Below are 27,031 nucleotides of genomic sequence, written 5' to 3' on the forward strand. Positions count from 1 at the left end.
AAGACACTGTTCGCTTGTCCCCCTTCCCCTCCTAAAACCGTATTGGGTAGGGGACATTAGGCCAGTATCATCAGCCCATGATTCCTGGCGAGCAAGAATTATCCTCCCCAGGACCTTACAGGTAGCATCAATTAAAGAAATGGGCCTGTAGCACACAGGATCATGCATACTACATTTCTTATATATTGGTCCCACCACTGCCTCTTTCCACGAATGAGGAATATGGCCCACTATTACAGATTTAAAAACCTTTCCCAACAATGGTGCCCATAGTTGTAGATTGCATTTACACAGATCGAGCGGCGCCCCATCTGGACCTGGTGCTTTGGAGGGAATGCCCTTTGTCAATGCCTCTTCAACCTCGCCCAGAGAAATAGACAAGCTAAGTTGAGTTGCAGTTTCCAAGTTAATTACTATTTTATCTCCTTGATCATACGGTAGTAAGCCTTTTGGGTTGAATACATTTGAGAAATGTGACCTACCAAACTTCAGCAGTTATTGTTGATTCATGCTCCTCACATCATTTGTAAAGAGGGTGTGATTTATAACTTCCCAGAAACCCTTCGAATCATTGAGAGCAGTAGCTCTCTGAGATACTCCCAAGCGAGTTTTCGAAGTTCATCCTTTCTCCAACTAATTACATTTTTATAGGATTGTCTCGCTGTCCTAATTAGTACCCGATCACGGGGGACTATATGCAGGGCCTCTTTAAGATATCTTTGTGCTCTTGAGCAGTCTGCATTGAACCATCTAGTTTCTTGTGGAGCCTTCCTTTTTACTGTTCTTGTTAGATTGTTGGCCACATCTTTACAAATTCTTTCAAAACACTCTACAACCTCCTCCTTGGTAGAATCCTCAGATAAGCATGTCAAAATTTGACTGAGGTTTGATGTCACAATCTCCCTCTCAAATACAGGTGGATTTATTTTGCTCCATTTTAATCTCACCCCCTGATTCGGATTATATATTAAAAGGAATTTCAACACTGTCGCCCTTAAGAGCTGTCGCATGCAAGCTGGCAATAAGGGGATTGTGATCACTAACAGGGTTAGGTTCTACCGCAAAGCTGTCAACCAAATGTGCAAATTTTCTAGATATTAGCATGAAGTCGATAGTACTCACCCTACCCCCTCCCATAAATGTGGGGTAGTGTATATGTGGTGTGCCAACCAGAGTATCATCAAAACATAGTTTGTTAACAACAATGATAGTATTTAACGCTTCCCCATATGAGGAGTGCTTAAAATGGGCAAGTGGTTCATTTGCAGTATCTAAGAGCCCACATACTGTTTACGAACTGTACTGGCACAACGTACAGTTGAAGTCTCCCAACCATATTATGCATAACGGGATTTTTTTTAATTGCAGCCATATCGATTTCCTCTTTGAGGGTATTAATAATCGCACAGTCGTTCTGGTAAAAAAATTTATATTACAGGTTAATCAATATTATTAGGGCATCAATCCGATTACAAATCATAATAATCTGATACCAGGGAGTCAGCTATGTTCTTACTCTACTGCTTCGTATTTAACAGAAATGAGTGTCACCTGTCCTCCTTTTACACTCCCTGAGGTCGATGGAGTTGCCTGGCATTAAATGAGCGGAAACCATCAATAGAGACTTCCTCACTACTCCATGTTTCCTGGATACTAATGACATCGAATTTCTTCATATATTTTAGCCAAACCTCATCTGATAGCCTGGGTCTAATACCTGCAATGTTCCAGGAGATAAGTGTACAATCATTTTGGCTGTGTACCACTGCCCCTGACCCTTCTGTGTTAAGGATGGGTTGTGCTGCTAGCATGATGTTTGTGACCTTATTTACCCCCTCATCGCTGTCTGAATACAGGTGCAATGAGCAATTAGGGCTGTCCTCTTGATCAGATAAATGAGTGTGGTCCATAATACCATTTAATAAACTAGGGACCGTTTCTGGTTCGTTATTTGTGATGTCTATCTTTCCTAGAACTCTCAAGTGTGGGGCTAGTCAATATCCCCCAGACCACTCAGTGCCTCATAGCGGTTTGGGTGATACCAGGGAGGATGCACAGGATACTGACTATCTAGTCTAGGTCTTTCTTCATCCACAACAGACCACAGCGGTCTAAGTGGCGGATAGAAGAAGCCCAGCGGTAAAACAGAGACCCCCCTTGACCATGCAGACCAAGTATTTGCCCTTTCTAGGATTATCTTAACTAGGCATGGTGTTCTAAAAGTTAAAACGATACTATCGCCTGCAAATTTCTTAGTGGATTTTCACACCCAACTAATCCGGTGTGCCATTTTAAATTCTGTAAATAACTCCTCTTCAATGCCCGTCCTCCCCCTCAGGAAATGTAATGCATTTGCCTTAATGCAGACCAGTGCTCTGGTTCGGTTGACTACAATGGGGGGACATTAGCCAAGATTATAGTATAAGGAGTTGTTTGGGTGGTAAGTGTAAATTAGTATGTGGGCCACCTGAAGTTCTTTGATCAGACAGCCTACCTTCCGTGATACTTGGGGTCTGAGGTCTCTGGGTTCTCTCTGTATATAGGTGGGTGCCATTTTCAGCATGTGTATCCTGGGAATTCCGGGAGTTCGTGGGCATTATATCTTTAACGCTGGAAGAATGCCCATCATAATTTGATGCTAAGCCCGCTGCAATTGTACATTGTAGATCATTCTGGTTATTACTTCTAGCACAAGATTGAGCACAAGATTTATTTTTGACTATGATCCTATTCTTAACAATGCCATCTACCCCATTCGATACTGCCGCATTTTGATTACAGCTTACCACAGGTTTTTCTAAGTTCGATAACCTAACCTCAATGTTATTTAGCCTTTGCAACAGTGGATCTGAAAGGGTAGCAACCGTCATTTCCAATTTAGCCCAGAAGTCAACCTTTGTTGGAAACCCCCTCCCTCCCAAGACTACTTCAGCGCAGGATTGAGCATATGCCTGATTATGTTCTATATGTTCATTAGGTTTATTGGGTTTATTCCTACGCCCTAAAGGCTTGGGCTGATGAGAGTTTTGTTTATTCCCAGTTTATCCCTTTTTTTTTATGGTGGTGCAAGACTATTCGCATAATTAGTTTTAGCTTTGGCTTTTTGGCCCCCTGTAACAACGTTTAGCCGTGTCGTAATTTTAGGATTATCAGGATTATCTAGTTCAGCACATGTATCGGGAGCCTTAATAATTTCAATCGTTTCAAGGTCCGAAGTTGTTGAATTCAGTGTGTTGTTTTGGGATAAATTGGCTTCCAAGTTCATTTGGGAGACTGGGGCAATAGCAACAAAGTTTCTGGGTGCAGTTCGGTTATCGGTAGTTTGAGACTCCAAGGATAGTCTTCGCTTTGTGTGTTCTATTTCGTGAATGAGCGCTGATTCAGCCCTCAGCAGAAATGTATCTAGAGTCCCGACTACTCCCTGGCCGTTTCTAGACTTAGGCTTACTCATTATGTCCTCCCTTGAAGCTGAGGCAAAAAACAGGCTATAGAAGGGAAGTATTGATAAGACAGTACCTTAAAGGGTAATTGTTCGTCCACTTGTTTTATTCCAGGACCATTGGCAAATGACAGAATCGTGGCCCAGCCTCCTTCAATCTCTGACGGGAATGATGCGGGAATAACAATACCTGGGCGCTGCAGTCTTCCCCCGGTGGTGAAGATAGAGGCTTTTGGAATTAAAAGGCTCTCCAGTGCATTATACGCAGGACGTGTGAGTTACGCGTCTCTGCCCGCGATGCCTTCCTGGGCCTGGGCGCTGCAGTCCCCCCTATATTGCCCCCCCTCCCCCCCCCCCTCCCCCCCCCCCCGAGGTGAAGGCTGGTACAGCTGGCTGGTAGAGCTGAAGGGTTCTCCAAGGGAAAGAAACAATCTGGCTGTTTTTGGCTTGTGGTTGTACAAAGTGTCAGGCTCCAAGGCTCTCCGGTGGCTTTCTATCAATGAATTGACTTTGATGCTGGCCATATTTTCCACAAACCCTCTTTTAGCTCCCCTGCTTCACTGCTGGACTGCTAGTCCTACATGCGGCTTGGCCAGAAAACAGCATGCACCACACAGTCAATTAGCACAGTTAATTAAACAAATCGGTAAGGCTCTACCAGACTCGCAGGGCAACAATGAGATTTACCAGATATTGCAGCGTGGAGTGCTTCCCGGGAGAGCCCACAGAACTGTAGAACTGTAGACCTCAGACAAGGGATTGCGCATGGGTACAAAGAAAGTGTATCATGGGCATGCATTTAATACAAGCCGGTACACTGGGCTCAGGTACATCGTCGGCAGTAAAAAGAGAGTCAACAATGCATCTTAAAATCAGCCACAAAGTTCATTTGCGCTCAAATTAGCCCAAAGCACAGTTTAAATGCCTGGTATGGGCCGTGACACACACGCGGGCTCTGTTCCTGGAGAGGTCCCGGTCCCAAGCCACATCGCAGCAGTCCACCGCACCGCGGGGCTAAACGGGAGAGGTCCTGGTCTCCGCCTCCACAGGCCGCGCCTTCCAGCAACAGAACCTTGCGGCAGCTCGCAGCAACCGAGGGAGGCTAGACAAACCGCTACCGTACTCCGACAATCTATGCTACTTCCCACTTGTGCACCAGGGCAGATTCAGGGGGTAAAACTCCCCATGTTCCGCTGCATCACGGTTCGGTCGGGTGCTGCACTAGGACGCGGTCGCCATGCTCCTGTCACGTCAGTAATTAATTTTTTTACAGTTTCATTGTAGGTGTGGGTTTTGGGGATTATAGATGTAAAGGCTGGGAAGTTAATTACATTTTGTGTTTTAATTTTTTTTTATTAATATTTGTTTAATTGAAAATGAATTATGTTAATTATGCAAATACGTTTTTATTTTATTTTTGATATGGGTTGTGAGTTGCGTGGTGTTATAGGGTAGGAAGTAAATAGTCTAAATATGTATAATTGTTTGTGTTAATAATTTCTAAATAAAAATATTTATTTGTTTGAAAATATTTTTATTTTATTTAATATAATCGTAGTTATTTGTGATATGTATTTAACAGAATTATTTTTTATTTTTGATAAATATATTTATTTGTAACATATTTATATTTTTTAAATTTACTTCAAAAAAATCTTTTGCTGATATTTTGTTTGTTTTTTATTTTGAACTGACTGAAGTGAGAATAGTAAATGTTATCCCTCCGCAATCCAACACTTTCCCTATTGATGCACTGACCGGAGTGATAATAGTAAATTTTATCTCTCCGCTATCCAACACTTTCCCTACTGTTGCACTTACTGGAGTGGGAATAGAAATTTTTACCCCTCCGCTCTCCAACACTTTCCCTACTGTTGCACTTACTGGAGTGGGAATAGAAATTTTTACCCCTCCGCTCTCCAACACTTTCCCTACTGTTGCACTGACTGGAGTGGGACATTTAAGTTTAAAGATTTTTAAATAGTTTAATGTTTTCATTTATAATATATTTTTTTTAAATAGATTGTGTTATTGGTATGTGTGTGTGTATATATATAATGTATATTTGTTTGTTAAATTTTTATATAATTTTAAAATGATAAATACATTAAAATTATTAGTTTAATAATTGTTAAAGTAAATATATATATATATATATATGTGTGTTTAACTTTTTTAATTGTTAGATTTGTTGAAATGTATATTAAATCTAATTTATTTTTTAAATTAATTCTATTTTTAATATATCTAATATTTATTAATTTGTTTTATATATATATAACAATATTTTGTACTTATTATAAACATAGCATGTTGATATTTCTGTCATCTATATTTGACTCGAAAGTGTGGTATCGGGATATTTTAGTTAGCAACAAATGGGGAGGGTGTGTTCGTGGACCCTTTGTCAAGAGGCCCTGCGTCTATGGATATCTCTGGAACTTCAGGGCATTTCCCTAGTGGTTCAACACCTGGCAGGCTCTCTGAATGCCAGAGTGGAAAAACTCGGTCATCGATGCCAAGAGGATCACAAATGAGATGGACTGATCTAAATTTGAGGAGATTATGCAGCAGCTTCAGAATAAGGAACATTACAGACAAATCTTTGAAGACACCTCCCCTTCAATCCAAGACATAATGAAAGAATTGATCCAAACAGATGTCCATAGTGTTTGGGTGTCCAAAAAAGAAGAGTTCTTGATTAATTAGAACACCAGTGATATATGTATTGACCAAAATCCATAAAAATCCATTGAATCTACTAAGACAACCAATAATATCATGGGTGAATTCTGTCCTCGAACCAGCAGCGAAATATGTTGACATTTTTTTTAAAGCTTTTGATTAATCCAATTAGTAGTTATTTAAAAAATACAAAGGATATCACCAACCAATCAGAGGATATTAAAATTGATGAAGCAGAGAATGTATTAGTCATACTTGACATTGTGAGTGTGTTCACAAACATACCCCAAGAATATCATCTTGGACCCATGAAATACTTCCTGGAAAAAAGAGAAAGGCTACATGAAGTCCCTATGGAATTAATTTTGAGTTTGGTTGAGGTTTGTTTCAGAAATTATTTAGTTTTGACCAACACTTATTTACAAATGAAGGGCTGAGCAATGGGTTTCCCTTTCGCACCAGAAATGGCCATTATGTTTATGGTGATGTGTGAGGAGAAATGGATCGCAAGCGAGTACCCTTTCAACTATCGTATTTGTTTATGGAACCAATAAATCAATGATGTTTCATGTTATGGAAAGCTCCTGTTGAAGAATTGTTGAATTTTCAACACTGACTCAATTTTAAAAGCCCAGATCCAATTCTCTATGACCAATAGGGATGCCCGGGTTCAAGCCGTGTGACGCCTGTCACCGACTGATGTCGGTTACCAATAGAGGTGGGCGGAATTTGCGTAATTGCGTTACGCAAATCTCTGCAAAACGGTAAAAAATCTCTGCGAATATAGCTGTTTGTGTGCTCGGGGGGAAATATCTCGCGAACGCGCATTTTGAGAATGTGAACAAGCAAAACATTTCGCAAAGTCGGGGAACGCAGAATTTTGGTCAATTGCGCGTTCTCCGCAGAACGGGAAATTATCCAAATTCAGGCCTAGTTACCCACCCCCACGGCTGGTGTCTCTACTGTTTGGGGGCTGACCACGATGACAAGTCGTGCCCGACTGCCGGGCCTTGATGTCGAAGGCTAGGCGGGAGCGTTCCTGCAAGCTCCTCGAGCTCCGGCAGTCGGGTCCGCGCCGCTAGAGGTCCTGGTCGAGGAGGAAGTAGAGGGACCAGTCGCGGAACCGCAGTCCTCATCGATCGTCTGAATCCAAGTCCTCGCACTCTGGTAAGTCGAGGCATGGCAAAAAGAAGTCAGACGCCATTGTTCTCCGACCTCCCCTCGCCAGTTGCGCGACTTAGCCGAGGGTTTAGGTGGCGCCGCCCTCGCGGCTTCGGCGGAGCCCGTGCAGTCGTATCCAGCCCCAAACCCTCCGGTTCCTGTGCTCAATGCGACTCCAGAGCAGATTCGAGACTCGTGGCCATGAGGACTCTCTTTCCGCCGTCGAGACCCACCGGCATGCCTTCAGGCCCCGCGGGTTCAACTGGGGGTCCTAGCTCTATGTTGCCGGCGGCTTCGGCCCCAGCGCCGCTGGCGACTTTGGTCCCGGCGTCGCAGGACCCCGTGGGTTCTAGGTCTGGATCCAGGTTGACGCCAGTTGACCTTACAACTCCTCCGCTGGTGCTGACCCCCTCGGTGCCACCTCCGGTGCCGTCCTCGGACGACACCGTCCCTGGCTTCAGCCCAGGCTCGGCATCGGAAGGAGCGGTGCCGTCTCCGACGCCGACTGGTGAGCTTTACACCTCTGTCATTTTTGCCTGTTTAACAGGACACGGATGAAGGGGAGGACTGGGAGGGGTCTGAGGACCCTCTGTCACTGCAGTGCCAGTTAAGTCAGGACTGGGCAGATGAGCTAGGGGAGGCCAGTGGTCAGTTAAGTCAGGACTGGGCAGATGAGCTAGGGGAGGCCAGTGGTCTAAACACTTTGCCTGACACTGGTTTTCTCTCTCCTCCTTCTGTGGCTACAGAGGAGGGAGCGACTTATGCTGTGGTGCTGCTCAAGGCGGCCAAGGCCCTAGGCCTTGAGCTTCCTGCAGCGGACGTGAGGACTAACATCCTCACTGAGGTGCTTCAACCGCCAGTAAGCTCTTCGGAGCGTCTGCTGCAGTTTAATGAGGCCCACACTGACGTTCTGATGGGCACTTGGTCCATGCCCACCACAGTCTCTCCTGTGGATTGGAGCGTGGCCTGGCGCCACCGCCCAGCTCCGGGCGACCCCTACTTTCTGTCCACCCACCCCACCCCTGAGAGTCTGGTTATCCATGCCTCCACGTCCCAAACTGCATTCCCTTCCGCACCCCCGGACGGGGAATCCAAAAGGCTGGAACAGTCTAGGATTGCGGTCCATTAATACCGCATGTTTTTTGGGCCGTTACACCCACTCTCTGTGGGATACAGTGGCGGACGTGCTGCCCCAGTGTCCGGAGGAGGCCAAGAAACGGCTCGCCCAGGCTCTTGCTGAGGGGCGTTATGCTGCACTGTACTCCATTCGACGTGGACTTAACACCACAGACTCACTGGACAGAGCGATTGCAACAATGGTGGCAATTCATCGTTGCACCTGGCTGAGGTCCACCAACTTTTCAGGGGATGTCCAGAGCACTCTCATGGACATGCCTTTTGATGGCCGTCGCCTTTTTGGCGACAAGGCAGATAGTGCGCTGGAGCGCTTTAAGGACTCCAGGGCTATGGCCAAGTCCTTGGGCCTGTCGGCCCAGCTCCAGCGAACTTCTGCTTTTCGCTCCTTTCGTGGCCACGGAAGGGGCATCCACGCATGTTCATCCAGCCACAGGCCGCAGAACCAACCTCAACGCGGTCGCAAACGTGCATTCCGCCTTGGCGAAGCAGGGAGCCAGAGAGCCAGTCAGTCCACATCCGCTCCCGCAGCATCTGCCTCAAAGCCTTCCTAGTCCGAGCTTTCAGGCCCATTCCAAGCCAGTGGGAGGCAGAGTTCGCCATCACCTGCTCCATTGGCGTACTATCAAGTTGGACAGGTGGGTACTGCAGATCGTCCGAAGGGGCTACTCCCTCCCCTTCGAGGCGACCCCTCAAGCCATACCACCGCAGTACCACCGCATGTCGGGGGATCACTTGCAACTTCTGCAGGAGGAAGTTACGGCCGTCGTGGCCAAGGGGGCCATCGAGTGCGTTCCTGGCCCAGAAGTAGGGCGGGGTTGTTACTCCCACTACTTTCTGGTACCCAAGAAGGGCAAAGGGGGCCTACGCCCTATCTTGGACCTACGGAACATCAACGGCTTCCTCCGACAGGAGAAGTTCAAGATGCTGACTCTGGCTCAGGTCTTAGCTGCCCTGGACCCCGGAGACTGGATGGTAGCGTTGGACTTGCAGGACGCTTACTTTCACATCCCCGTCCTGCCGGCCCAACGGCGTTACCTTCGGTTCACGGTAGGCCACGAGCACTTTATATTTACCGTCCCCCCCTCCTCGGCCTTACCGGCGCCCCACGGGTGCTCACGAAAGTGATGGCGGTGGTCGCAGCTCATCTGCGCAGGTTAGGGGTTTCAGTCTTCCCCTACCTCGATGACTGGCTGTTGAAGGCGGGCTCGCCCCAGACAGTCGTCAGCCACCTCCAGACTACGGCCGACCTCCTGCACCTGCTGGGGTTCTCCGTCAATGTGCCAAAGTCGCACCTGTCTCTCTCAGAAGCTCCTCTTCAACGGGGTGGTTCTAGACTCGGCGCAGTTTCGGGTTTATCCTCCTGAACAGCGGGTTCGGGATTTTCAGGGTCTGATTCCGATCTTTCAGCCATTATCCCGAGTCTCGGTCAGGTTGACGCTGCGGCTTCTGGGGCTGATGGCCTCCTGCATCCTTCTGGTGCATCACGCCCGGTGGCGGATGCGGGCTCTGCAGTGGAACCTGAAGTTTCAGTGGGCCCAGCATCAGGGCAACTTGTCCGACCATGTCTTGATCTCGGAGGGCACTGCAAGACAGTTGCAGTGGTGGCTCACGGACCGCGATTGGGTCAGCGGCAGATTCCTCTCCCTACCCCAACCGGAGCACGTAGTTTTGACGGACGCGTCCCTCCAGGGCTGGGGGGGCCACTTGGGGGAGGCGGAGATCAGAGGCATCTGGTCTCCGGCGGAGTCCCGGCTCCACATGAACCTTCTGGAGCTGCGGGCGATCCGGCTTGCACTGAAGGCATTCCTCCCCTCTGTACGAGGGAGTGTAGTGCAGGTGTTCACGGACAACACCACTGCCATGTGGCACTCCAACAAACAGGGCGGGGTGGGGTCGTGGACCCTATGCCAGGAGGCTCTGCGCCTCTGGCAGTGGCTGGAACATCAGGGTGTGACGCTGGTGGTTCAACACCTGGCATGTTCCCTGAACACCAGGGCGGATGAACTCAGCCGTCGCTGCATGATGGATCACGAATGGCGTCTCCACTCGAACGTGGAGCAAGGTCTCTTTCAGCAGTGGGGAGAGCCTTGGTTAGATATATTCGCCACAGAAGAGAACGCGCAATGTCATCAGTACTGCGTGTTGGACCACTTCTGCCCAGAGTGCTGAAGAAGATCAGGCGCAACCGGGCCTAATTCATCCTTGTGGCTCCGGACTGGGTACGAAGATACTGGTATCCTGAGCTACTCAGCATGTCAGTCGATCCCCCGATTAGTCTGCCTCTTCAGGAGGACCTTCTGTCGCAGCAGCAGGAGACGGTCCTCCACCCGAACCTGTCCAGCCTCCACCTCCATGCGTGGAGATTGAGCTGCGACAATTGAGGCCATTTGACTTGCCTCCTGAAGTCTGTGATGTGATTCTGGCAGCCAGGCGTCCCTCCACAAAATCGGTATACGCCTGCAGGTGGAACAAATTTGTGGCATGGTGCTCAGCTGTCGGGATTGGCAGCAGCTCAAGAACAACAAACGCCACTAACCTTGTCCTTGTGCCAGGCGGAGACGATGACCTGAAGATAAGCCCCTTAGTCCCTCCTAGACACGACCCCCTACAGAGACGATATACACTCTCTGCGTGGATTCGTGCCATGGGGGAAAAAGGGAAGTGGATAAAATAATAAACAAGATGTGGTTCCTGTGATTCCCTCAATGGATTGGTCCCAGGATTGTAGGTACCCTCAATGGATATTCTCCCTGCAAAGGATGACAAAGGCATATGGGTAAACACTAGTGTTCTTGAATAGCCTAACCCTGCCCCACGGAATTGTCCCCTTACTCACCAGAAAACCACACCCTGAGGCCTGAAATAATCTGCACTTATTTTCCTGCAGCAAGGTAGCAGAATCACCAAAAGTAGTATTCCCTGTTCAAAGTTCAAATGGAATGAACCACCACAAATAGCGCAGTCCTTTACTGGACACCTCATAGGAAAATATGAAGAGAGGACATAATATTCTTGGTATTCATGTTTCCTCAAGTTTCTCTGCTTTTCCAAAAATTAAAGTCTTGACGCTAATCCAAAGTTAGTAAGCGTCTCTGTTGCTCCAGTTACACAAATGGCCAAGTTCAATTTAGAAATGAATTTCCCTTTTCTCTTTTATCACAGTTCACAAAGGAAAGAAAACCCGACCTCCTACACTAACAATTTCCACAAGACTCGTCTTCTTAGTCAGACGCTGTCAAAGTGATTGATTTTCCTTTTTTCTCACTGGTGCAATAAAACGCGAGTAAATGCGTTTTCAAGGCACCGTGGTCCCACAACACAGTAACAGAGTGAAATGCAACTAAATGCGAGGAGAAAGCAATCCCGCTTTTCTCTCGCACAATACCTCACAGCCAGGGCTTTAAATAGTCAAACAATCCGATACTTCAGTTCCACAAGTCCAGGAATCCAAAGGGCTTCTATCTTCCAGCTGAAATCCGGCGGGGAACACCATCCGCCATTCCTAAACACACAGGTAAATTGACAAGCACCTTTCCTTAGTGAAGGCGGTGCTTATGTAAGAACAACCCCTAGGCATGCTGGTAATTGTAGTTTTTTCTCCTTTTCGCACCTTTTCCTCCACGCAAAGCAGGCTGAGAGCGAGAGTTCATTAAATGGTACTGTCTGAGCATTCCAGACCACGTAATCGCTACAGAACCCCCTCTCGAGGACTGCCGACTCGGCGGTCGACCAGGCTTCCCCGGGAACTGTGCATGGAACAGATCCACCAGGTCCGGACAATTTAAACTCTGCACGGGTTCCCACGTCCTCTCTTCAGGCCCATACCCCTTCCAGTCCACAAGATATTGTACCCGACCCCTCACCATACGGGAATCAAGGAGCGATCGGACCTCATACTCCACTTGCCCGTCTACCTCAACAGGAAGAGGCTTCTCAGGCAATCTTACACTAGGAGAGCAGGGTTGAAGTAAAGAAACATGGAACACAGGGTGGACCTGCCAAGCATCGGGCAGCAAGAGCTTCATTGCAACAGGATTGATCACCTTAACTATAGAGTAAGGACCCACATATTTAGGCTTCAGCTTGTTCGCCCCTCTAAGATGGAGATTCTTTGTAGAGAGCCAAACCTTATCCCCCACCCTATAATCAGGTTCTACTGTCCGTTTCTGATCTGCAAATCTTTTCTGAGAGGATTGAGCAGATGCCAGATTGTTCTTTGCTGCTATGAGAACTGCCCTGAGGTGTGCATGATCATGTATGCTGGGCACAGGGGAGCGGACAGGAACATCAAAGGGGAGAGAGTTGGGGTGAAATCCGTGTAGGCAAAAGAAAGGGGAACAACCCAGGGTTGAATGCTTAGCATTATTATAGACAAATTCTGCCATCCATAACAAGGTGATCCAGTCCATATCGTTCTGTAGAGTAAAACACCTGAGGTACTGCTCAAGAGTCTGATTGAGGCGTTCTGTTTTACCATCCGTTTGGGGATGGTAACTGGATGACAGTCGAGCATCAATGTCCATGGTCTTGCAAAGAGCTTTCCAAAAGCGTGACGTGAACTGAGTTCCTCTATCTGTTATTAGCACACAAGGGATTCCATGAGCCCTCACCACATGTTGGAGAAATACTTCTGCCAATTCAGCCGAATTGGGCAAGCCCGCCAATGGTATGAAGTGCCCCATCTTGGTTAAATGGTCAACCACAACCAGGATCACTGTATTTCCTTTACAAGGTGGCATTTCCACTATAAAATCCATTGATAGCGTATGCCATGGTTGTGGCGGTATAGGCAAGGATCTGAGAAGGCCAGTAGGTTTCCTGTGAAGAGCCTTTCCTTGTACACAAACAGCACAGTTCTTTATGTACTGACGAACATCTTCTCGGATCCGAGCCCACCAGAAGGATCGTTCCACACTGGCAATCGTTTTGTAGATCCCCAAGTGCCCCCCCAAGGTTGAATCATGGGTCCAGGCCAACACTTTCTGTTGTAATTCAGCTGTTGGGACATATAAGGCCATCCCTTGATAGGCAAGATCGTCTTTTTCCGACCGATGTTCAGGATCTTCATGTATCCATTCATGTACATCTTGGTACGCCAAAGCTACTCGGATGTCTTCCAAAAATGCCTGTGACGATAACAGAGCTACTGTAAGTACCGGCTCACTCACTTCTTGTAGTATCAACGGAGGCACTTCGTCGTCGGCCTGTCGTTGTTCTTCTGTTTCACCAATGCGAGAAAGAGCATCCGCCTTCCCATTCTGCGGCCCAGGTTTGTACTTAATGATGAAATCAAAATCAGAAAAGAACAAGGTCCATCGTAATTGACGGGGAGTGAGGGCTTTTGCAGTCTTCAAGAATAACAGGTTCCGGTGATCGGTGTATATTTCCACAGTGTGTACTGCACCTAGCAGGTAATGGCGCCATTCCTCACAAGCTCTTTTAATGGCTAGGAGTTCCTTATCCGAGATAGTGTAATTGATCTCACAGGGTGTAAGTTTCTTTGAAAAGTAGGCAACAGGATGAAGTTGCCCAGTTGCAGGATAACGTTGAGAAAGAACCCCTCCAACTGCATATTGTGAAGCATCCGTTTCCAACACAAAAGGTAATTGAGAATCAGGGTGACGCAAAATCGGGGCTTGAGTGAACCGTTTCTTCAAAAGCTGAAATGACAGGTCGGCCTCTTTCCCCCACTCAAAAGGAGTATTTTTCTTCAGAAGGCTAGAAATCGGATGAATGATTTTAGAGAAGTCCTTGATAAAGCGTCGATAATAATTGGCAAAGCCTAGGAAGCTCTGTACCGCCTTGACATTCTGTGGATTACTCCACCCAATGATAGCATCCACTTTTCGTGTATCCATTTGGAATCCCTGTGCATTAATCACATATCCAAGAAAGGATACTTCCTGAGCATGGAACAGGCACTTCTCGAGCTTTGCATACAAGGAATTCTGCTGCAATTTCCCAAGCACCGTTTTCACATGTACCACATGCTCTGAGAGGGTTGATGAATATACCAAAATGTCGTCGATATATACGACGCAAAAAGTTTCAAGGCATCCACGCAGCACTTCATCCATAACAAATTGAAACGCAGCAGAGGCGTTGCACAGCCCAAAAGGCATTACCCTATATTCGAATAGCCCGAATTTGGTTCGAAAAGCTGTCTTCCACTCGTCCCCTTTCTGGACCCTGACCAGATGATATGCTCTTCGGAGGTCAAGCTTGGTGAAAAAACGGGCTCCTTTCAGCTGGTCCATAAGGACAGGGATCAAGGGGAGCGGATAACGATTCTTGATGGTCACTCTGTTGATAGCCCTATAGTCGATGCAAGGTCTCAATTCTGCACAGTCCTTCTTTGGGATGAAAAACATGGGGGAGGAGGCTGGTGAAGTTGAGTGACGAATGAAACCAGAAGTAAGGTTCTCATCGATATAGGTTCTCAAATACTGTGTTTCAGTCTCTGTTAAGGCGTAGACTCGACTGCACGGGATTTCTGCTCCTGGTACTAGGTCAATGCGGCAGTCGTACACTCTATGGGGTGGCAAGGTGGTGAAGTAATCAGGGTTCCCAAGGCCTACATGCTCCGAAGATAACCCACTTACACTCAAGAACTGTTGGCACGGAAACTGTAAAAGGCAAAGAACAAGTTTATTAAGACCCCATGGGGTGGTGGTACACTCAAACAGCACCCTTCGGTAATGCAAGAGGTATCACACCGAACACCGGTGTGACCCCGATTTATATACAGTTTTGGGGCAATAAAAGATAGGCGGCACAAGTTAGAACACATTTAGGTACATATATGGTCATGTTTTGGAACACAGCCAGCTCATTGGAGGGGGCACAACTCCGCTGGTCAGTTTGGCGCACATTCCTGAAGGCTAACTGGTCAGTTGGGACTGCGCATGTGCAAGCTTGACCAGTACTAAAAATAGCCTGTTGCTGGGCAGACTGAAGTGGTCAGTGGTACGGACAACGGACTAAAGGGCACGCCGGCCACGAGGTCTTATGGTCTAAGATGGCCGCCGCAACATTCAAAATGGCGTTTTCATATATAGCCAAGTTAAGGAGGACAACGTGTAGTTTCAGCTAATCGCTAACGCGGCCATGCCAATTACGACAGACGACCCTTTTAGCGTTTAGCTGAATCTACCTCATAGGGAACATAATCAGGATGTTCGTCCTCGATGTCTATTAGCATTATCTGCGCTACTTCCTTATGAAGCATTATTTTGTCATGAGCAAGGGCTCGTCTTGATGGTATGCAAGCTGATAGGCACATGGAACATAAGGCTGGGCCACATTGAATACATAAGCATATAAAAAACATTGCCCCCACGATTATACATAGAATCGTCAACAGTTTCCAGCCCCAGGTAGTAAGCATTGACCAGAACCATCCTGAAAGTGTCCAAGCTCCATTGTCCGGATGTATCTCAGCTGCGATTTTGTGGAGCTTTGATATGGCATCATAAACAGATGGAGAATTGTCCGGTATGTACACACAGCAGCTACTTCCGATAATTTTGCATGCCCCCCCACGGTCAGCCAAAACTACATCCAGCACCATCCTATTTTGGAGCGTAACTATTCTAGAAATCTGTAGTTCCTCAGTGATGTTTCCTAGGGCAATGGCAGTGTCATTCGCTACAGCCTCGACAACACGTGTCAATCGTCTTATTTTCCGGCTGTTCAACGCAGCCCCCACGAAGGAAAATAGTCCCAAATTAAAGTCCACATACTGTTGCAAGGCAGTATCAGTCTGGTCTATGTCATCCAGAACAACAGTCCGCTTAACCCTATTCAGGACAAAATCATGATACAAGGTATAATCATTGTGATACATTGGTGGGGCAATGAATACAGGAGGAAGCACAAACGATACATAGCACGTGCCCAACCATCCCAATGGAAGCTGATGATAACCCTTCGTTCCACAAATAAAATACTTGTTTCGAGATGCTACAAATGAGATGCCATTCGGGCTATCAAAAGTAAGAGTGGTGTTACATTCACTTTTCCCCACCGCAATCGAACCTTTATTCCTAATACACAAATCTGCTTTAGTAGCAATGACATTAATGACATGTGAGCTGGATACATTAATATTTCTTTGATTGCTGTACACACGTGGGGCAGACACGTTGTCGGGCCTGTACGCTTCCCATTCAAATCGAGTACCCTCAGCCCGTGGAAACCCATCCTTGTCATGGGAGCATACTTTATTCAAACGGAAAAGCACCCCCCCTTTGGTTGGCCATCTCAAAGTAAAGAGGAGGGTGTACCAGGCATTGCACGATCTATTATGCGAAAACGGGAGTGGAATGAGTGGGGTGCCCCCTCTCTTCTGGTGCCCCGGCAACATCCCACACACCCAGCAATTCGAAGTATTGGTCATATTATGCGTGTGATGAAGAATCTGAATAAAACTGTTATTCAGAAAAGTTTGCCGATGTCGTTCTTCATGGTAGGGTAATGTAAAGTGAAAATGTTCAGATGGAGCCGGGGTAGTCGGCAGCAAATGTTCGCGTGCAGGCACCACAAGTTCAACTACCCAGGCTATTACAGCTATCACCACAATAGTCAGAACAAAGAGAATGGCACCTAATATTCGTTTGTCTCGTGCTGCCGTTGATGCCATAGTTCAGGAATGCTCGTGCAAAGTCTCAAATAGTACAAATTGTTCACAGAGTCTCAGATACACGTGCGTGTATACCTAAAAAAGAAAAATGCGGTGCTGAACTCCGAGGTAGCCGTTGTTTTCTTCTCCGGGCCAAGACGGGTGTCGCTACACTGGCAGAACTGATCCCCCCCCCTTGGAATTCCCGGTTTCCGTTTCACAAACCTGGAGCGGTAACCAACCAGTCATGTAAAAAAAAAAAAAAAAAAATCTTCTTATCGGGGACGCAGGTTGTAGTGCTCTCGTCCGGCAACAGCGTGGTCCGGGAAGGCTCCCTCAACTTCGGCCGACGTCACAGCTGGGCTCTTTTCTTTCTCCAGAATCTCTTTGTAGTCAGTCAGCACAGCAGGAGTCACCAGATCCGGAGAGACACGGCGGCAGTGTGTCGAATGCACCCACCGCTTCCTGTTGGTCACTCGTACAGCGGTTCGGGTTGCAAGGAGGACCTGTTCGGGCCCTTCCACCTGGGCTCCAGACTGCTCGCTCTCTCAAACGAACGGATCATCACATGAACACCAGGGCGGAGATCATGACCCTCTCCAGTAGAGTTGTCAGGGAGCGCTTCTCAAACCTGTTGATGAATAGAAAGTAAATCAGTTGTTAATCGTGCCAAATAGTCGTTCATCATAACACAAGGCACATCATGTATTAATCGCGGCTTGGGCACCCCCCAGATATTCATGGGGCGCCCAAACACCACCTCGTAGGGTGTAAGGCCAGTTCGTGAATGGGGTACTGATCTAAGAGAGAGCAGTGCTAGCGGCAAAGCATCTGGCCACTTCAACGATGTGGATGCCACAATTTTGGCCAGTTTAAGTTTCAACGTAGCATTGTACCGCTCAACCAGGCCTGCCGACTGAGGGTGGAATACAGCGTGGAACTTCTGCTGAATCCCTAACCCCTTCAGTACATACTCCACAATCTTTCCAACAAAATGAGGCCCATTATCGCTCCACAGAAATTTGCAAACTCCAAAGCGAGGAAAAAATTCCTTAAGCAACACCTTAGCTGTTGTCAGAGCCGTATTGTCTTTCGTGGGGAAGGCCTCAACCCATTTGCTAAAGGCGCATACCACCACTAGGACGTACTTCAGGTTGTTGCAGCACTCGAGTTGGATGTAATCCATTTGGAGTACCTCAAATGGTGCAGAAGGCGGAACGAACCCTCCTTTCGGAGTATGGGTCCCCTTTCCAGGATTGTGTTGTAAACAAACCAGGCAGGTCTGCACTACTCTCTTCGCAGTATTAGCGATCTCAGGATGTTCCCAGACTCGTGTTAACAGTCGAGTGATTGCAAGAGCTCCGACATGCGCCAGTCCATGTGTCATCTGGACCATCGCCTGCAAGTAAGCCGCAGGCAATTTCCATTTCTCCATGTCTTTGCTTCTCCAACAACCCTCGTCATCTAGTACCCCATCTGCTGCCCATGCCGCAAGTTCAGATTCAGTAGCTGATTTTTGAATATCCAATATTTCTGCTCTAGCATCACTCCATCGCTCAGCCTGCGATTGTATCACATACATGGGGGAGCTAGTTCGGGACATAGCCGTTTGTCTCGCTATGCTGTCTGTGAAGGCATTTCCTTGGCCCACTTTATCCGTGATCTTCTTGTGGGCGCTGCATTTTACTATCGCTACTTTCTTTGGGCCAAGCAGCGCGTTTAGGAGATCACGCACTAGCTCTCCGTGCATAATGTGTTCTCCGTGAGATGTCAAAAACCCACGCTCTCTCCAGAGTAGCCCGAAGTCATGTGCCACTCCGAAGGCGTACCGGCTGTCTGTGTATATGTTCACACATAGACCAGCACTCAATTCGCAGGCTCTTGTTAAGGCTATCAGCTCTGCTGCCTGAGCCGATTTCTGTGGTATCCTAGCTGTTTCTACCACTGTCTTAAGTGTCGTGATCGCATAGGCTGCGGAAGTCGTACCATCTGGCAGCCTCAAACACGATCCATCAACCCACAGTTCCCCATCCACATCTGGAAGTGGCATATCCTGTAAGTCGACACGACCCTTTGTCTGTTCCTCGGTCAGGAAAACACAATTGTGATGTTTTTCTTCCTGACCCTCCTCGGCCGGATAGGGCAATAAAGTGGCAGGGTTCAAAGTAGCGCATCTTTTTAGTGTAATATGCGGCGCCAAAAGTGTTAGCTCATATCCTGTTAGCCGTGCACTCGTGAGGTATTGGGTCTTTGTTTGGTTTAGCAGAGCATCTACTGCGTTAGGAACTAACACCAGCAGTTTGTGCGATAACACTATTCCCTCACTCTGCCGTATGGCTACTGCCGTTGCTGCTACCGCTCGAAAACACCCAGGCAACCCTCGTGCTACAGGATCAAGAATAGCAGAGAAGTATGCACATGGTCTCTGCTTATCCCCGTGTATTTGCACTAACACTGACAACGCGCACCCATCATTCTCGTGCACGTACAATGTGAAAAGTTTCGTGTAGTCTGGTGTGCCTAACACGGGTGCGGAACAAAGGGCCTGCCTCAACTGTTCAAAAGCCTTCTGACATTCATCTGTCCATTCAAGGGGCATTGGTGTAGCTTTGGACAATAACGCTAGCAAGGGTTTTATGATGTGTGAAAAACCCATGATCCACTGTCTACAAAAGGATGTCAACCCTATGAAGGCACGTACGTCTCTCTGCGTGCGGGGGACTGGTGTGTCTAGAATTGCTTGAATCCGATCAGATGTTAATGCACGCCCCTCCTTAGACAACAGATGACCGAGGTAGGTCACCTGAGGTATACAGTATTGAAGCTTTTTCTTCGAAACCTTATGATTGTTCTGTGCCAAAAAGGAAAGCAACGCAAGTGTACTTTCCTCACATTGTGCATAAGAGTCAGCAGCAAGCAGAAGGTCATCCACGTACTGGATGAGAGCAACGCCAGTCTGCAATTTAAAGGAATCTAGCTGCCTTTTCAAAGCCTGGCTGTAGATGCTAGGGCTTTCAGTATAACCTTGGGGAACACGACAAAATCTATACGATTTATTATTTAACATGAAGCCAAACAAGTATCTGCTATCAGGATGAACAGGGATGGAAAAGAACGCGTTTTTCAAATCGATTACACTAAACGTTGTGGCCGTGGGTGGGACCAATGTAAGCAAGGTCGTAATATCGGACACCACCGGGTATTGGGGAATGACAATTTTGTTGATCTCTCTCAAGTCAATAATAAAGCAATAGACTTTGTCGTCAGTATCTCTCTTAAGGATCGGAAGAATAGGACTGTTGCAAACATTATAAGGGACCTCCTCCACAAACCCTGCAGAAATTAAATCCTGAACAATATGTGTCAATGCAATTTCACCTTCTCTCGAAATCTTATACTGTGGCACTCGTGGTAGAGGGGTCCCCTCCTTAACAGTAATGTGTATTGGTGGAATACGCATCTCTCCCACATCCGTATCTGAGGTCGCCCATAGCGTATGCGGTAGAGAGGCCAAAGCTGGAATGTCTAAGATAGTGTAAAACCTGTCGGGGTCAGGATAATTGTCATTCAGGATAACCCGCACTCCCTCAGGAGCGCACCGTATCGTTGCTCGAAAATATTTAAGCAAATCAATACCCAGGATATTATCTGGTGTATGGGGTGATAACAAAAATTGACCAAAACTGAAAAATTTGTCAAGACATAGTGCAAGGGGCTTTGACAATGGGCTAGGGGAGGGCGTGCCATCGAACCCTACACATGTAATCATTTCGCCAGACAGGGGAGCCCTCGGAACCAAGTTTTTCGACAAAGCGCTACGTGTAGCTCCTGTGTCGACTAGAAATTGATCAGTAGAACCCAGAATACCCGCTGTTACATATGGACCCTGCTGATCTACCGGCACTTCAATTGATTCCTTACCCCATCCTACGCAGTCCTATGCATGCACATAATCCTGGTGCTCCACATTCTCGCCCTCCGAAATCTGATATTGATTTCGTCTATCAAACGTGTTTCGCTCATCCTGGCCACGGCCCCTCTCCTCAACTCTTCCACGATCATTTCCGCCACCTCTCGCTCCCGTATAATCTCCTCTCGACCTACCACCTCCTCGACCACGCTGACTACGCTGCTCACGAAGTTCCGGACAATCATCAGCCCAATGCCCAAACTCCTTACAATAAGCACACTGATCCTCCGCTATATCCGTACGACCATACGACGTATTCCCTCCACCTCGTCTACCTCTATCATTCCCTCTGCCCTGTGTTCCCCGAACCTGCGCCAACATCACCTTCGTTTTCAATTCTTTCGCCTTTTTCTCAACACTTTCTTTAGCCTCCAATTCCTGCCGCTCATAATACTGAGCCATAGTTAACAAAGACGCAGGGGTCGCCGTGGCCCAGGAACTTTCACTCGATTTCAATCGTCTTGCAATCTCCGGAAGGAGATTAGCCACATACTTATCTACAAACAAATGCCGACCCGTATCGTCTGTTAAAGATTGACCACTGTAATCATGGAATGCCTCCTCGAAGCGTGTAAAGAAATCTGAAACCGTTTCATCGGGTTTCTGTTTGCACGAAGTTAACATAGTCCAATCGATCTTTTAAGAGGGAACAAGCGTCTTTAATTTAATCAAGATAGCTGCCGGAAGATCTAGAATTAACTGACAAGGCTTACATGCCGGTTCCCTATCTAAATCGGCAGCATTTATTTCTTTCCATGTCCCCCCCCAATATTGTTTCATCATTATTTTTACGAATTTGCCTCCACATATCAGGTGGTAGAATTAGCCCAAAAAACAAATCTATATCAACAAGAGTCATCACACAAGACGAAATAGCCCCTTCCACCCCTTCATAAAATGCCGCCGGATTTTTCCGAAGGTCAGGTAGAGAATTTTTCAATGCCATAACATCTGCTCTATTCCAGGGCGTGTACACCCAATTGTATACAAAATACCCCTTCGCATCCTTCGACAATTTATCCTCATCTGTACCTAGCCCTTTAGGAGGGACATACAAAGGTGCAGCTTCACGCATAGGCATAACATGCAATGCAGAACTCTTATCTGAACCCCGGAGAGAACACTGTTTAATCTGCTCGTCAGGCTCCGACTCAGCCTCCTTTTGCCTCCTCTTTCGCTCCTCCCGCAATCTGGTCATTTCATCCCGCAGCTGGATCAGTTGCTTGAAAAGGTCATCAACATCTGAAAGATCAAATAAACCTTTATCCAAATTCTCACGATGCACTGACACAGATTTAGATTCTAACGTGTCTGAAAGTTCACGATACGCGGTAACAACTTCATCCGCCAAACTAGACAAAAAATACATTAATTCAAGATCCGACCATTTACGCTTCTCCGCAATCACCTCATCCTGAGAAACACATTTCTTATTCACTTTACGAGCCCAACTACGTAAATGTGCAGACCTCTCCGTAGAGAACCTGAGAGCGGATATACCCTTCTGTTCCGACTTATCCTGTCCATCATCTCCCGAATCTTCAACTGGAGCCGTTGGCGAAACGTACGGAGGCGGTGACCGATCTAGCAACGAAAAATCATCAATTTCATTATTAAGGACAGGATAAAGCGGTCGGCGAATAGGAAATTGACCAGTCGTTTGCAATTTACGTTCCCGTTCCTCCCTCTCTTTCTTCTCCTGAGCCTCCTTTTCCTCAAGCTGTAAAGCCTTATCCCGAGCAGCCTTGCGCTGCTCTTTGTCCGCCAAGGCAACTTCACGCTTCATTCGCTCACGCACCGCTTTCTCCCACATTCGCACACAATCAAACATGTTTTGTCTAGACCTGCGTTGAAACAAACATTGCTCCACAAACTGTACTTTTCGTAAATCGAACGACCCATGTAGAGGCCATTGCAATTCGGGATCAGACTTGGTGTACTTATGCCATAATTTGCTGTACATAATAGGGGGAAGGCCAAATTTTATGTACATCTCACGGTTTGGTGTTCCTTCTGGGGGAGCCGGCTGTGCTTCCGCTAACCTAATTGTGGTACCATTTCCAAGACAGCACATCCCTCGGAGTGTGCTGAAAACAGGCATGTTCAAAAAGTATCACGAAAGCGTGACACCGTACAAAATGGCACTTACAGAACTTCACACAAATGTGCCGCTCAGAGGAAAAAACAAAGTTAGAGAAACATCTCTACATGCCTGCCTATGTGAAGTGCACTACACATATAAGTTCAAAGATCACAAAGTCACAACGTTAGCTAACTCAAATCAAAACGTAGATCGTAGGACTTCGGCAAGCGTCCGAGGACTACCTTACCGATCACAAATCATAGAACTTCAGTAAGCGTCCGAAGACTACCTTACCGAACACAAATCTTACCCAAATTCTCAAATGTCCAGATTCCAACTGCCAAGGTCTTGTAATCAAATCAGCCAAACGGCACTTTCCCAGCAACGCCGACACTCGAAAACTCAGTCGGAGACCGGCGCCACCTGGAAGGTCAGATCGGAAGGAAAGGAAGAAACACCGTGGGAGCCAAGACTCGGGTCACTCAGTGGCAGCGCGCGTCCATGGCGAGTTTCCAAGCCTTCGTCACGACCTCTCCTTCGGGCATCCGAGTCGCCGATGAGTCCCTGGTCGTGGTCGCCAATTTGAAGTAATCAGGGTTCCCAAGGCCTACATGCTCCGAAGATAACCCACTTACACTCAAGAACTGTTGGCACGGAAACTGTAAAAGGCAAAGAACAAGTTTATTAAGACCCCATGGGGTGGTGGTACACTCAAACAGCACCCTTCGGTAATGCAAGAGGTATCACACCGAACACCGGTGTGACCCCGATTTATATACAGTTTTGGGGCAATAAAAGATAGGCGGCACAAGTTAGAACACATTTAGGTACATATATGGTCATGTTTTGGAACACAGCCAGCTCATTGGAGGGGGCACAACTCCGCTGGTCAGTTTGGCGCACATTCCTGAAGGCTAACTGGTCAGTTGGGACTGCGCATGTGCAAGCTTGACCAGTACTAAAAATAGCCTGTTGCTGGGCAGACTGAAGTGGTCAGTGGTACGGACAACGGACTAAAGGGCACGCCGGCCACGAGGCCGCTTATGGTCTAAGATGGCCGCCGCAACATTCAAAATGGCGTTTTCATATATAGCCAAGTTAAGGAGGACAACGTGTAGTTTCAGCTAATCGCTAACGCGGCCATGCCAATTACGACAGTGGTAGCTCTTTGTTTGTCAAATACTGAAAGATAACCATTGTATTCTTCCGGAAGAAGAGTAGCACAACAATAATGTTCTTGAGAACATGCCAACGCCAGACAGAATGAAGGCGTTTTATCGCTGGTGTTGGTGTGTGAATCAATCTGCTGACAATGCTCCCTACAATAACCAGATGACAAAGTAATGGTACGAGCTGCCCAACTGACCTTGGGATCGTGAAGAGTCAACCACGGCATGCCCAAAATGAGTCGAAACTGGGGAGCATCAATAACATCAAACTGAATATATTCCTGATGATTGTGATTGGTCTGCATCAACAAGGAGCGTGTATGGTACGACACAGGACCGGACGATAGCATAGTTCCGTCAACAGACTTCACCAGCTCAGATTTTTCCTTCTTTTCACAGGTGATTACGACTTTCATGGCATATTCCTGATCGATGTAGTTACCTGTAGCCCCAGAATCAAGCAATGCATCAATAGTCAATGAGTTCTGATTCGTTACCCAGATAGTTACTTTAAGGTTCATATGGGCTACGGCTGGATGCAAAGTATTGGCAAGTGAAGGTGAGATCGTTGAAGGTGAACAACCAAGGCAGAGACCTCTTCCTGATTTGGGTTTAGAAGTTTTCCGACGTCTCTCCCGCCTTGATGACAGCCTGGACCCGAGGCACAAAAGGTTTACCAGGGAGAGCATTTCTGGCTCTACATTCTTTAATGAAATGTCCTCCTTTTCCGCAGTACAAACATTGTTTCAATCTTCGTCTTTTATCTTTTTCCTCCTGCGAAAGGGGTCCTCGAATGCCTCCTATTTGCATCGGTTCAGGGCCTTCCACAGACTTGGGTGGGTCTTCATTGGAACTTTTGAAGCGGGGATAGAAATAGCGTCCATCTCCTCGACTTTTATCCCCTTTTCTCTCTTGAAGTCTATGGTCTAACTGAACCGTTAGATCAATGAGTTCCTCACAGGTGTTAGGAAGGTGTACCACTTGCGCCAGGACATCCTTGAGCTCTCCCCTTAGTCCTTGATAGAACAACGATAGTCTTTTTCCTGGAGGCCATTCAGTTTCAACTACTAATCTATTGAAGGACGTGATGTAGGCTAACAAGTCTTGAGATCCTTGACGCAAAGTGATCAATTCCCTATCCAGGGACAGCATATGGGACTTTCGATCAAAAAGTTTTCTTAGCTCCAAACAAAAAGTTGTGAAGTTGTGTAATACAGGGTCGTTCTTTTCTAGTAATGGGATAGTCCAGCTCACAGCATTCCCCCCCATGTAGGACATCATAAATGCTGTCTTTGCTGATTCAGTGTGAAACACCCCAGGTTTACATAGAAAATGCAATCGGCATTGGTTCAAAAAAGTTTCGAATTTTCGGGGATCCCCATAGAATCTCTCAGGGGGAGCCAATGGAATACCCATGTTTTGTATAACGTGTACTGTGTGGGCTGGATCGGGAGGTGGCTGTGTGATAAGGGGATTTTCAAAATACCCTCCCCCTTCAGCTCCAAGAGTGGGGGTGTGTACTGTCGCCCCAGGAGGTGGAAGTGTTGCTGGTCTTATGTAAGAAACCCCATCCGTCTTTTTACTTGACATACCAGATACCTCTCTCCTTAATATTCCCACTTCCTTATATAGAGCCTGGTTCTCTGTCCTGGAGGTCTGCACCTCAAGTTGTAAAGCTGCCAGACTCTCCAGCACATTCGCTAACACTGTCTCGACTCCCATCGCCCAGGCCTGGCGTGATATACTTGGGCTTGTCAATCTGTCGGGATTGGCAGCAGCTCAAGAACAACAAACGCCACTAACCTTGTCCTTGTGCCAGGCGGAGACGATGACCTGAAGATAAGCCCCTTAGTCCTTAGTCTTGACGCTAATCCAAAGTTAGTAAGCGTCTCTGTTGCTCCAGTTACACAAATGGCCAAGTTCAATTTAGAAATGAATTTCCCTTTTCTCTTTTATCACAGTTCACAAAGGAAAGAAAACCCGACCTCCTACACTAACAATTTCCACAAGACTCGTCTTCTTAGTCAGACGCTGTCAAAGTGATTGATTTTCCTTTTTTCTCACTGGTGCAATAAAACGCGAGTAAATGCGTTTTCAAGGCACCGTGGTCCCACAACACAGTAACAGAGTGAAATGCAACTAAATGCGAGGAGAAAGCGATCCCGCTTTTCTCTCGCACAATACCTCACAGCCAGGGCTTTAAATAGTCAAACAATCCGATACTTCAGTTCCACAAGTCCAGGAATCCAAAGGGCTTCTATCTTCCAGCTGAAATCCGGCGGGGAACACCATCCGCCATTCCTAAACACACAGGTAAATTGACAAGCACCTTTCCTTAGTGAAGGCGGTGCTTATGTAAGAACAACCCCTAGGCATGCTGGTAATTGTAGTTTTTTCTCCTTTTCGCACCTTTTCCTCCACGCAAAGCAGGCTGAGAGCGAGAGTTCATTAAATGGTACTGTCTGAGCATTCCAGACCACGTAATCGCTACATCAGCAAAGGCTGTGGATCCGCTTTCTTCCCCCCTTTCTGAGGTTCTCCTCTTTCTTCTTTCTCTTGCCCAGCAGGTGCTCTGGGCACTCTAAAGGACTACCTCTGTGCCATTTCTGCCTTCTTAAGGCTCCCTGATCAGCCCTCTCAGTTTAAGTCCCCAGTTGTAAATAGGTTCTTGAAGGGCATCACTCATATGTTTCCTCCTGTTCCTTTCGTGATGCCTCAGTGGGACTTGAACCTTGTTCTGACTTATCTGATGTGTGCTCCCTTCGAG

This window comes from Lissotriton vulgaris, chromosome 7 (genome assembly GCF_964263255.1).
Source record: "Lissotriton vulgaris chromosome 7, aLisVul1.2, whole genome shotgun sequence".
Classification (NCBI taxonomy): domain Eukaryota; kingdom Metazoa; phylum Chordata; class Amphibia; order Caudata; family Salamandridae; genus Lissotriton; species Lissotriton vulgaris.